Source organism: Heterocephalus glaber, unplaced genomic scaffold (genome assembly GCF_053883595.1).
Source record: "Heterocephalus glaber isolate CG9 unplaced genomic scaffold, H.glaber_assembly_v1.0 deba00000676, whole genome shotgun sequence".
NCBI lineage: Eukaryota > Metazoa > Chordata > Mammalia > Rodentia > Bathyergidae > Heterocephalus > Heterocephalus glaber.
Window position 1 is genome coordinate 19,788,016 of NW_028258156.1, and position 14,891 is coordinate 19,802,906.

Below are 14,891 nucleotides of genomic sequence, written 5' to 3' on the forward strand. Positions count from 1 at the left end.
ACTTTACTTCTAGATACACCCATTCTCTTCTTTGGCGTTCCAATAAGTGGGAGAAAATAAGGAAAAAGAAATTATTCTGACCAGCCACCAACAAAGAGGGAAAAAGTAGAAGAAATGTTGATCATTCCTATGGTATAAATACTACTAGTGTAGTAGAAATTACATTAGAGTGGAAGCTAGATTGTCAGGGCATGGTTTTTCTATCTCTGGCAATAATTAATTGTATAACATTGGACACTTTAATCTCATTTGAAAATAAAGTTACACAATCATAAAGTTCTTTATGGCTTTATGCTTACAGCATTCACAGAATTCTACCAGTAATTACGGCTAATTAAAGCAGTTGATGTTTGTGTAGGGAGAACACAAATCAGAAGGCAAAAATATGCTAGATTCTCACAGCAGAAAGGAAGAATATATATTTTATAATCTTCTAATTGAAGATTAGAATACATTTCCAACTATTTTCAAATGTTAACAATTTCTAGAACACTCTGAGGTTGCAGAATTCATGTAATATCTAAAGGCTAAAGAAAAACATATACAAGTGTGTATCAAGAATAGATACAAGACAGCAATTTATTATACAATTGGTCTCTCTACCTTATATCCAATATTATATAATATTTCTGTTTAAAATTTCTGAATGTGGAAACTATTGCTTTATATGGAATCATGACTTCTCATAGCTCATGGGTTAAAATATATGGTGTATGAAGCTATCTGCAAAAAGTCAAAATCAACTTTATCTTGGGTTAAAATTCCACTTAAAAGATTGGGGTTTTTTCCTTGAGTTATTCCCACTCTTTTAACAAATAGCTGAGTGGGTATACATACACCATGTCCTGGGGAATGAATGGACATTTAGTTATCTCTCTGGCCAGGAAGGGCAGCTTTCCTTCATGACACTTATGACCGGTTTCCAGCAAGGAAGGATCCTGTCTGCAGTACTGTGAGATCCAAGTATCAAAACCAATATTTTTCCAGTTTTGTCACCTTAAAGGCCAATCATTAACCTTTTCTGGCCTTAACTTATTTCCTAATATAGGAAAATTAGCAAGGACAAAACAAAATATGATAGTTTCTAAGTTGCAGTACTATATCTATATCTATCTATACTTTCTATAAATATAGTAATGCTTGGTGAATAGACCGCTAACAAAGGGGGTGATTCTTTTCTTTCTTCCTCATTGTCTTTTCCTATTCTTCCTTTAGATTGCTATTAATGTTGCATATATCAAATTAGAATTTGAGTAGAGGAATAAAGACTGTATGTGTGCCCATTGTACTGGAAATAATTGGAAATGCTTATTTCTAATTAAAATGCCCATCCTCGTTTAAATAAATAATAAAAACTGAATAGTTTTTGACTTGCATATCTGAAAATACTGTTTTTCTTCACAGGAACTGCCCAGTTTTTGGTAAAAAATTCATACCTTTCCTTCACTGATGTTTAAGACCTCATATTTATGTTTGAATTACTCCTTTTCCTTTTCTTCTGCACAGTTGCAAAGCCTATAATAATGTAAATTACATATACTTACATCTTTCAGATTCTACAGGTACTATCCAGTTTCTCACACTAACTCTCACTTGGACATTCACAATAGCTTCCTAATATAATGTACTTTGATAAATATTGGTACCTATCTTCATATTTTTGTAGGAAAAAAATCAGAACTGAACAATAATTCAACTGGCAAATTATTAACTGAGGAAAAGACCAGGACTAAAGAATGTTAACTAATTAATTAGGGGTCTCTTTATGCTGTGTATTACCTTTTTTAACCCTTAGTAATACTTGTATGAAAATTGAGAGTAGTTTATGTATATCTGGCTAAATTTCACCAGTGAATTTTGTGGAAGTAGAACAAAACCTTTGGTGATGTCAAATGAGTTTGTTTTATGATTGAATGTCAAAGAGAATTTACACTAACTCTTGGTGCATACATTACTTCGGATTTGAATGTATTACATTCACTTTGTCCCTACACTCTTACTATCCTTTGTTACCGTTTCAGACTCTCTCCAAATACTATGTATTTCAATAGTGTTACAAAAGTAGAAAACAAAAATATGTTACTTTGCAGAATGGCAGGGTGAATTAATGATTAACACATAAACACATGCGATGGTTACAAGGCACCGTATTAAGCATATGCTTCAGTTTTCACAACATAAGGAAAATTTCAAAAACTCAGTGGCTTAAAAGAATGACAAATTAATTCCTACATACAGGTTAAGTTGATCTAGCCTTGGCTGGGGTTGGCGGCACTATTTCAGGCTTGGGAACATCCAGGCCTATCTCCAAACTGTTGGCTGGAATGAGATCTAGTCTATATTTCCCCCAGAAAGCTTTTCCTAGTGGCATCCTGGGACAAATTCATCCCATGGAAATGGCACAAGTGCAACAGAACAAGCCAAACCATGCGGGCAAGTTTAAAATCTTTGTTCAATTACGTTCATATTCCAGAACAAATCAAGTGATCAAGCACATGGAGTGCAGGGCTGTATATAAACTTCAAGAATGAGAGCGAGGGGAATAAATACCTGCCAAACAATAATACAGCACATACTGGGACCACAACAGGAAATGAAATTCTCAGCTAGCTGACTGCTTGAGGTTAGACTCTGTTGTATAGCCAACCAGAAAACTTCGAAGATCCTTGCCATCCTTTTTCCTGAACCACCTCTCCTGCCCTGGTCTCTGACTTAAATGGCAAGCAGAAATCACAGTGAGCTTAGGATCTATTCCAGGGCACTAAGAAAGTGTCATTTATTTGGCCCTGGGGAGGAGGGATGGATGTGAACTGGCAGCCTTGACGCTTTCTCCTTCTCCACCTTGTGCAGTCTATGGTGATGTTTCTGAGGCTCTGCTCCTTCTGTCCTGTAATACACTGACCCAGGAAGAGCTTATTCATAGTAGGACAGGTCGTTTCATCCATCCTCACCCTCTTCATTCACCGAATGTGCCCACGGGTGGAGCTTCCTATAGTCTAAAGGTTTATGGCATACACTGCCGATGCATATGTTCAAATCCTAATTCAAAAGGTGGGAGCATTAGGAGAAGGGACTTTATGAGGTTCTTCAAATGTGTTCATATTCTACTGAAGAAACCAAGTCACATGACTAAGATGATGCAGTACATGACTATATGCACACTTCAAGGATGAGAAAGAAGGGAGCCCCCATATAAAAGAGGGCTGAGAAAGATCTCTTCCTCCTTCCATCAGCTGGAGACACACCCAGAGGATTGCATCAATGAATCGGGGAAGCCCCATGAAACACCAAATCCATCAGTGGCTCAACTTTGGACATTCTTGTCTGTAGAACTGGGAAAGATAAATCGCCACTGTTTATAACCTACCCATCTTATAGGAGTTTGTTGTAGCAGCCAGTCATATTAATATCAAATCTCATTCTTTCCTTAAATATTTTCTAAGTAGATGAGAGGCATGTGCTGATTTCTGGATTATACTTATGGTACAATATAGACAATGGAGACTCAAGGCAAAGAAATCAAATGAGGTAGAAAAGAGACAGGAAAATCATAACAAATGATTGTACTTTGAAGAAGACTAGAACTTTTGGATCCCAGTCAAAGTTACCCAAGGGGAAACATGTCAGTATTCCCTTTGTTAAATTCAAGCTCCTTCCCTTTTAGACCCAAAACACCCAAAAGTTTTCAAGAATACTGAAAGTCCATAAAGTGGCTTAATTGAGAAAGTAAAGAGCAGGAACTTGATGCTAAGATAAAGGAACAGGTTGAGAGGTTTCAACAAATCCTTAAATTAACCATCTTTTTAAAAAATGGACTCATACCTGTAATATGGGCCAGTAGCCTTCTGGGTGTGAGTCAGAGTGGGTGAGGGGAAAGGGATGTAAAAGGATTTAAGATGTGTCAGGTACATGTACTCATTACCCCAATGAATGTAATCATTGTATATCACAAACATGAACTCATAACCTCAATGAATGTAAACATTACATGCCATAACCTGAGCTAAGGTTAATCATGTCAACATGAATGAAAGCTGAGATAGGGGAACTGGAGGAGGATGGACGGAGAAGGAGAGAAACGGAAGAAGATCTTTTTTAGAAAGAAACAACCTGTGATGTGTATATGTAACCACCCCCCATGATGCTTGTAAACTATATCCACTGCAGATGTGTACTAATAAAATTAAATATTGAAAAAATGAGAATGAAGAAGGGAAGAGATAGAGGAGGAAGGAAAGAGAGGAAGAGAAGGGGAATAAAAAGAATCAAGATGTGTTAAATATATATACCTGCTCCCTAACGTTAGTGTACTGAAAACATGTACTAAACAATAATTTAAAATAAGAAAAATAAAGCAATAAAAGCAGTGGATGACTAAGAAAGGACATATTCTGAAACAGTGCTAATAGTATTTAGAAGGTAGGTTAAGGAGCTATGATGGTTCCCAAGATTTTAACTGGCATTGCCAGGTAACAGTTTGTTATCTCTCTTGTATTCAGTAGCAACAAAATATTTTGCAAATGTTCATTAATATATTAGTATTTCCTGCACAAAACGGTGGGGGTTTTTTTGTTGCTTTTTTTTTTTTTTTGGCACTGGGGTTCAAACTCAGGACTTTGTGCTTGTGAGGCAGGCACGGTGCCACTAAGCTAAATCCCTAGCCCCTGTTGTTTTTTATGAGATAAGGTCTTGCTAAATGATCCAGGCCAGCCTTGAACTTGCTATGTAGCCCTAATCTGATCTCAGACTCTCAGTCTTCCTGCCTCAGCTTCCCATGGCCTGGAATTATTGGCATGTACCACAACACCTGACTTGGTGTTGATCCGTTTTATGACATTTCCCAGTGATTGATAACTACCTTGTACAACATTGCTGTTTTACTAACAGGTTGTTTTAATTATCATTTAAGTATTGTAATGATATAAAATTTTCAAAAATATAAGGTCTTTTTCTTGTATCACCAGCCTAGCTCTCCTGTATATACTCCAGATGTTTAAGAATGGGACTACTGAAACCAAGAGTGTATATTATTTTACAACCAGTGGATCCCCATCTCCCCAACTAAACTCTTGCTCTTAGTTTTAAGTCAGCTGTAACTCATGTATAATTTCTCACATAAAACAGCTTCTCAGGAAACCAGTAACAGGTTTTTCTTACCAAATAATGTCAGTGAACACACTTTTTCCTCCTCTTTTTAAGATAATTTGGCTAATGTTTCTTCTGATGATTTAGCTTACTATTCTATACAAGGAATCTATGGTTGGTTTTAATTTCAAAATTTTGTCTCCCTTTCTACTTTGGGCTATCTTGTTAATATAACTGACATCTTTGATGCCCTTAAAACTGTTCAAAACATTTTAAATACAAAATTTTTTGTTTTGCCCATTTTATTTATTAATATTTCACCTTCTCTAGTAAGCCAAATATAGAGTGACATTTTCAAATTATTTCACATTTTTCTTTAGATGACTGAGGGCTTGTATCTATGGTATTTGTGGTTGTTTACTAACAAATGCCACAGATCTCCCAGGCTCTTCATGGAAGAGCATATTTTCTGAGATTTTAGATGATCTCTTATTTTTTTCCTTTTTCCCTCTAAATTACTATGGGCTTGGTTGTTCTGAGGAAAGCTATCTGTCATTAATCTACACATCTTTGTATTCATTCATTGTGAATTACATAGAAGCCACTATCCTAGGCAAATTGACACACAAAGATAGTGAGATAGAGACCACACAAGAGTAGTTCACATCTTAATAGGACACAGCAACATGAGCATACAATAACAAGACTGGTAATTGTGACAACAGAGATATAGACGGGGTAGAACAAAGGTTCAACAAATGTTTTCTAGGAAGCATGAAATTGCCTATGAAAAACAGGAGTTTTCCAGGCAAAAGAAGAAAGCATATTTCAGGCCAGCTATTGCATTTACTGAGCATTGGGCTTTTTTTTTTTCACAGAGAAAATTAAAAACTCTCAGAATATTCTAATGATCTTATTTTCTCCATTCTTATTTTTTTCATACTCTCTCTGAACTATTTTCTTCATTGCCTATATTTAAAGAAATGATCCAAAATTCTATATATTTTGTTAAATTCATTTGATTTATTTCATACTATCTAAATCAGAATATCATAAAAATGCCTATCATAACCAAAGATATTTATGAAAATAAGTGTAATTTATTTGAAGAAAAGAATCAACCACATTGTCATCATATTTTTTTGACAATGTAATGAAAAGAGGGAAAGAAAATTGGAAAAAATTATCATGTAACTTTTTGAAATAAATATTTCTAAAGAACTTGATTCCCCTCTTGAAAGTCTTTGCTGAGACACACATTTATTTTTAATGTATTCATTGCCTACAGATGAATTGTGTCTGTGAAGCTGAGTCTACTGACTGACTTGTTCATGCACTATAATAAAAGGAAGAGATGCCAATATACTAGAACCGAAAAGCCTGCCTTTGAATGTTCATGACAAAACAAAAGGAACAAGAAAGCAAAATCAGCAAAACATACAAGAGTAGCAAAAAAGAATTGCCAATCATTCCATAACCTTAAGAAAATGTACTTATTGAAAATAAAATGAAAATCCATCCTTAGCAGTGGCAGAAGGGAACAGTGCTTAGATTTAGTCCCACATTGGAATGAATGCTTTCCCGACAGGGTAACAAATGAAAATTGGATCAGGGACACATTTTCAGAGAAAAAGATACACTGCCAGATGGCTTCTTGGCAAAGGAAAAGGAAGCGTTGATTAAACTGTCATGTGATGACTTCAAATTCAGCAAAACACAGCTTAGCAACTTCTCATTGAGAAGGATAAAGGAAGACAATCAGGTACTGGGCATGGTTTTGACATTATTAAGTTTAAGATTACTTTGCAGTTTCATTGGTTTTCTGCCATTGCTTTCAATGAGGAAAACCATGAAATTAATTTCAACTAAGAAGAACATTTTCTGCTGAACAAAACTTATATTTCCTAGAGCTAAAACTTTTAAATCTTGGTACAACACTAGTCATAAAGTACACTTTACTTTTCAAAACAAATATAATGTCGATATTCATCTGTGGGCACTCATATTTCAGGGTAAATTAGGGATTTATATTCCTTAAGGTATCAAAGAACAATAGGAGGTGCTTAAAACTTGCCAAAATGCAATCATGTCCCCTGATGGACATGTTACCCATGTCTGTCTTTCATCTCTCTCTTTTGTCTGGTACGAAATGACTAGTTCGCTTTTCAAATCTGCACTGGTCCATCTGCCTATATGAGTTGTCAATTACACAGGTTCCAACCTTCTTGATTGAGAGACAATGGTAGAACTTCATATCTTTGGGTTTAGTAGTTGTTCCGGAGGTGGGGATACAACTCAAGTGGAGCTCCTGGCATCATTTTTGGAACTAGTATCGATGGCGGAAGAGGGTCCCTCTGCTTTGGATTCAGCCAGATGCTAAAGAGCATGCTAGCTCATCAGTGCAACACAGTGAAAGCACACTTAAGTGCACAAATAACTCAGGGGCAGAAAAAGTGACAGGAAAAAAGAAGCAGTTCAAATAGCATCATTTCTATGCTAGGCTCCTGCCTCGCTAAAAACATCCATCCCCTCATAATTTCTAATTATGTAAACCACTAATTTGTTTAGTTATTGAGATTCTGTCATTTTTTAAAAGTGTCTTGGCTACTTAATTACTTAAAATCTGTGTTTGGGAGGTAAAGTATGTATAACTTTAAAACAAAGAGTATTTATGTTGAGCAAAGTAAATAGCATCCTAGAATAATTTTCCTAAAAGTGCAACATTCACAATTGCATGTGGACTCTGGAGAATCTAAAAAATTTGAAGTAAGACTCTATATTGTACACAGTATAGTTCTCATAGATTTTTAATGTAATTGAATAATGATTTCTTTGCGTAAAAAATATTATATACAATCTAATCAGGACCATTGTTTATGCCTTTATACCTATTATAGTTGAGTAAATGCTTTCTCATAACTTCATTGCTGTATATACTTTTGCCTTATTTAAAAAATTTTCTTGTCTGACTTCATGTAGCTGACATTGAAAAAATAATTAAAAATTCAGGGAATGTCCACAATACTTAAATTACCTTCATATTCTTTTAGAGAAGATTCCATAAAATATTAATGAAAAATTTCATTAATTATAACTCATAAATATTATCATTATAATACTTTACTTAATACCTTTTGTATTACTTGACATGTTTTATGCATATTATTTCATTTGTCACTTATACCTTTTTTGCAGAAGAGCTACTCTTCTGTGAGTCAAAAAATTAGTAGAGAATTTGGCCAAAAAGTCATATACACTGTTACTGTTGTTTGGGTATGACTCAGAAGTAGAACAATAAATATTTTACTAAAAATTTGATAATAATGATGAGAATAAAATTAGCATTATACAGTACTAAAATTTTCAAAAAAGAAAGGAATTTATATTTCTCAATTTTTAATACTCATTGTGAAGTAACAGTTTCTGACCTCTCCTTTTACAGGGCTTAATTCAGTCTCATCCTTCTTGTCTCTTCTTTCTCTTATTGGTACATAGTTATACAGCTCTATACACCCTAACTATAATACCTACATTCTACATACTCCACACATCCAAAGATGAACATGCCTTGAATCATACTTGTCAAAATGTACGTGGATATAAATTTCCTAGGAACCTTTTAAAATTTCAGATTCCTATTTGTGAGTTTAGGAAGGGCACTTTTCTGAAACACTGTTTTTCTAATAGCTCAGATAACACCAAAACGTTAAGCTTGACCACCAACCTTGGAGAAGAACAAATTACAGAACTGAGGATAACAGTTAATTCCAAAACATTGTTTCTCCAATTCTAACATCAATTTGGGCAAATCTATTTTTATTAGATATAATTTGTTCAGTATAAAATGAGAATAAAGATATTTATCTTATTTCAAGCACAGGAGGCTTCTTGTAGAACCCAAAATAGACATGACCTAATAAGACCTCCACCATGGTATATTATAGCCAAGGGGTTGAAGTACAAGACCAGGAATTTTAAAATCTACATAAGAAAAATGTCAGGCATCTCCATTAGACTAACAGTTTCCTCAGCAGAAACTCGGCAAACCAAAAGAGAATAGAATGGCATATTCCAACCCCTGAATTAAAGTAACTACTGGCCAAGAATACTGGATCCAGTAAGGTTCTTTCAGAAGTCAGGGAGAAATAAAGGGCTTCCAAGATAAACCAAAACTGAGAGAATTCATGAATCCCAGACCAACCTGCCAAAAGACTTAGGGTGTTATACATACAAAAGCAAAGGAAGAAATATAAATACAATTATAATAGCATGTGAAAGTATGAATCCCACTAGGAGAGGAGATCTATAGAACACAAATAGAAAAGAATCAGACATTCTCATTTTAGTAAACTATAAAACCATAAAGATGGAGATCAAGAACAAAGAATATTAACAAAAACTAGGAGAAAAATTGGTAAAATAATGGGAATAAGTCTTTATCTTACAGTAATAACTTTGAATATAAATAAGCTAAATTCTGAAATTAAAAGATAAAGACTGATGGGATGGATTTTTCAAAGACTCAGCAACATGGTGACTGAAGAAACACTAATCACCTGTAAAGATACACACTGACTGAAAGTGAAAGAATGGAAAGAAGTATGTGAATCATATGAAAACGTAAAGAAAATTTGAATAGCTGTACCTATATCTGATTTTAAAAACCATAAGAGAAGACAAAGAATGTCCCTCTATAATGACAAGATGGAATTTTATTGAAAAGATACAATGACTATAAATCTATATGCACCTAATATTGGAACATTTTATTTTATAAAACACTCTTAGATCTAAAGAGAGAAATAGGCACCAATGTAATAATATGGGAGGATTTCATTACCCTGCTCCCAATACACAGATCATCCAGCAAAGTAATTCACAAAGAAATATAATTAATTGATATTGTGGATCAAATGGACTCACTAGACATTTATAGGCTCATTTCACCAGACAGTGAAAGAATACACAATCTTTTCATCAGCACATCTCACAGAAGACCATATACTGGGCCATATACTGAGTCCTAATAAATGCAAAAACATTGGCATCATATCCTGTATCTTCTCTGACCAAAATGAAATAAAACTAGAATTCAGCAACAAAGAAAACTTTATGATTTCTATAAATAAAGGAGACTGAAAACATGCTTTTGAATGAACAATGGGTTATAGAAGAAGTCAGAAGGAAAATTTTAAACATTCTTGAGGCAAGTAAAGATTAAAACCCAACATAGCAAAACCTACGGGACGCATCAAAAGCAGTACTAAGAAGGAAACTAATAGCAAAGAGTGCCTACAAGGAGAGAGGGCGCGAGGAGAGGAAGGATTTAAATTTAAAACATAATGATACATCTCGAGGACTTAGAAAAGCCAGAACAAACCAAACTGAAAATGGATACAAGGAAAAAATAACTGAGATCAGTATGGAAATAAGTGAAATAGTAACTAATTGAATAATGAAAGATAGAGTAGGTTCTTCATCAAAATGAAGAAAACCAGTAAACCCTTGGCTAGGCAGGGCAATAAGGCAGAAACAGGTGGGGGGAGAATATGAACAAGAATAAATAAAAGTAGTTTAAAAAAGGAGATGTGACACAAAAATACAAAGGGTCATTGGGGATTATTCTGAAAAACTATATGATAACAAATTGGAAAATTGAGATGAACAAATTTTTGGACATATATGACTCGTCAAAAATAAACTAAGATGACAGTAAAAACTTGAATAGATAAAATAGATTAAACTTGATTAGTAATAAAATGATCTTCCAAAAAAGGAAAGCTCCAGGTCAGAAAGCTTCATTGCTGAATTTTACCAAACTTATAAGAACGAATGACAATTCTTCTCAGACTATTCCATAGAATTGAAAGGTAGCAACCCCCCCAACTCGTTGTATGAGGCCAGAAAGACCCTGTTATCAAAATATGACACATATACAACAAATAAAGAAAACTCTGCACCAATATTCCTGATAAACATAGATCAAAAATCCTCAAAAAAGTGCCAGAAAATCATATTAATGTCACATTAAAGAGATAACACACCAAAATTAAGTTAGTTTTCTTCCAGTGATGCAAGGATAGCTCAGCATAGGCATATCAATAAATGCAATATATCACTTAACAAGATGAAGAATAAAAATTGTATGAACACTTCCACAAAAATAAACCCATAAAATTCATCATCATTTCATAGTAAAAGTTCTGAACAAATTAGGTATAAAAAGATCACAAATGAATGTGGTAAATGTTATATACTATAAACCACAGCCAATACAATGAATGGGGAAAAACTGAAACCACTTCCTCAAAGATGAGATACTTTCTTTTTAATATAGTACAGTACTAGGTGTTTTATCCAGAGAAATGAAACAAGAAAAAGAAACAATATGTTTATGAACAGGAAGAGAGGAAGTTAAAATATCCTCATTTGAAAGTGATAGGATTCCATACACAGAGAAATCTAGACTCAGTGAAAGACTAGAAGATGCGAAGACTTCTGAAGTCCACAGATTCCAGGAATTAATATTGATAAAATGTCCATACTGCCACAGGTGATCTGCAAATTCAATGCAATCCCCATCAAAATAAAAATGACTTCTTCACAAAACTAGAAAAAACAATGGTAAAATTCACATGGAAGTAAAAAAGATCCTGAATAGCCAAAGCAACTTTGAACAAAAAGAACAAAACAGAAGCATCAGCAACATCTGATTTCCAGATATACTACAAAACCATGGTAACCAAAATAGTATGGTATTGACAAAAACAGACATAGACCAAAGAAACAAAATAAAGATCCCAGAAATAAACACATGCATCTACTGAAAATAGATTATCCACAAATATAATGGTCAAATGTATGCTATGGAAAAGGACAGCCCCACCAACAAATGGTTCTGGAAAAACCCATTATCTACATGCAGATTAAAATTGACCACTGTTCTTTCACCCTGTACAAAAATCAGCTCAAAATGGATCAAAGACTTAAATGTAACACCCGAAACTCTAACACTGCTAAATAAAAGCACAGAGGAAGCACTTCATAACTTGGTACAGGCTATGATTTTCCCAGTAGGACACCAAAAGATCAGGAAAGAAAAATAAAAATTGATAAATGGGATTACGTCAAACCAGACATGTTCTGCACAGCAAAGGAAATAAGATTAGAGAGATAACCTGAAAGATGAGATAAAATAGTTGCCAGTTATTTATTTATAAAGAACTAATAACAATTTAATAAATATATTTTGCCAATGGGAAGGGGACCAAGTGATCGAGAGAGGGAGAGGAGGGGAAGGAGAAGTAAAAAGAATTAAGATGTGTAGTGTAAGGGGTTGGGGATTTAGCTCAGTGGTTTCATCGTCTGCTATGCAAGTGCAAGGACTCGAGTTTGATCCCTGGTACCAAAAAAAAAAAAAAGATATGTGGTGTACTCATACCAATTCTTAATGAGGAATGTAATCATTTTGTACTGCAAATACTTACCAATAAAATAAAAATTTAAAAAAGAAAAAAGAATAAGTAATTTAATTTTAAAACAGACAAATATCTGGATAGGTAATTCTCTAAGAAACACAATAAATACAGGACAGAATGCTCAATATCATTAGCCATCATGGAAGGCAATTCTTATATCTAAAATGTACCAATAAAATTAATTTAAAAATAGAAAAGAAAAAAGAAATGGAATTCAAAACTAAAACGAGACACCATCCTACCTCAGCTAAAATGTAGATCATAAAAAGAAATAACCAACGCTGGTGAGGATTTGGTAAAAGACGAACTCTTACACAGTGCTATTGGGAATTACTATATGACACAGCTGTCCTAGTCCTGGATGTATATCTAAAGGAAACAAATCAGCAGACCAAAGAGATGCTTTCATGGCCATATTCATTTTGATCCTAGGCACAATAACTAAAATATGAAATCAGTCTAGGTGCCCGTATAACAGATGCATGGATATAGAAACAAAGGTACATATCTACAATGGAGTATAATTCCATCACAAACAAGAATGAAATCCTTTCATTTACAACAAAATGGATAAACTGGAGGGCATTATGTTAAGTGATGTAAGCAAACACAGAAAAATAAGTACTGTACATTCTCTCTCATGAGTGGAAATTTTAAAAAACAGATGAACTTCAAACTGCAAAATAAGCCGGACATAAAGAATGACAAATATCATGCGCTTCTTTCTCTTGTATGTAATAATGAAACAAGACAAAACAAAGATGACTTGAAAATATAAAGTAGAATAAGGACTTTTAGGGAAAAAGGACCATAGGGATGGGAGAAGAAGGGAGACAGGCAGGGTAGTAGAGAGGGTAGGCAGATCTTTTTAAAGCACAGTAAAAGCATATATAGAAATATCACAGTGAAATCCATTAATTTGTACAACTGATTATAATCAATATTTATAATTTAAATATGATGAATTAAAGCAAAGGTTAACAATGTATAGTGAGATGCCATATTCATTGTTGTTCGATATATAAATTGAATGGGTAATAAGTAATCCTATGTTTGTCTGAAAAACAGTGAACCTGATAGTTGAATAACTATAACTAATAACTAGGGATTGAAAAAGGTTTGTGGAAAGGGGTGGGGTGAGGTTTGCAAGAAATGTGGTTCAATATGATCAATGTACACTGTATTCATCTATGGAAATATGATACCGAACCCCACTAATATCTATAATTTGTATGTATTAATAAACTTGTTCATCATGTATATAGTAATTGTGTGATTTAAGTAAGATTTCATAATGGAAGTGCTTTGGAAACCTTAAACAACTACATAATTATAAAGAGTGGTATTTGAATTCTCTTTATGTATCTATGGCATTAATTAATGAATTTTTATAGAAAATCTACTAATGCAAAATCCTGTGTTAAGTGATCAAAGTTCAAATGAGGCATGGCCTCTCCTTCTATGAAATTTACACTATTGTAAGGAAGATGTTAGGCTATTACAAAATCAATATTTTAGTTACAAACTAGAATATCTTCTTACAAGAAAAATTATATGAAAGCACCTGATGGTATTCCCTGAACTTCTCTGAGAGCAATATCTAGCCTGAGAGTAAGATTTAACAAAGACAATAGAGACTATTCAGGCAGAAGGAACTAAATACACAGACATTCTGCAAAAGAAATCACATAGTTTATTCACACCACTGTGCACTATGTTAAGTACTTCATGACTTATGTTTCTTTCACATTTATTATGATGATTCCTTATGTAGTTTACGTTTAGGGTAAAGTAACTGGAGTTCTTCTACCATCAGAATCAAACAGTTCCCAAATCTTAATTCACTGATCAGTTTATTGACTGCACAATGCTATGATCTTCAACCTACTTTCCTAGGTTTCTTTTAACGGCTGACTCACTTTGCTGTAATAATAACCCACTGTGTTGAAAGAAACTTTGAAGCATCTTTTTTTTTTGTCATAATTCTGAGTTTGAAGTTCAAAGTTCTTAGAACCTTATTTTAGGAACAATAACAGGAAATATGAGAAAGTTGAAAGAGAAATAGATGTGTCAGGAGTAATTCACACAAAAGATAAAGTGGCAAAAGAGTAGGAGTGAGGAGGGAAACTTTAGATCAAGATAGTTGTATATGGCCTGTGAAGGCGAAGATAGAAGGAAAGAGAATTCTGTAACAGGAGTAGGTCAGAGAAAACCTCTGTCATTCCAGTGGAAAGCGATGACACCAAAACTGCCCTGACCTGGGCAGAAAGGGCCAGCCCTTATATTAACACCTTCTGTAGTTAGTGCCTGGGTAAGGGAAGAGATGCA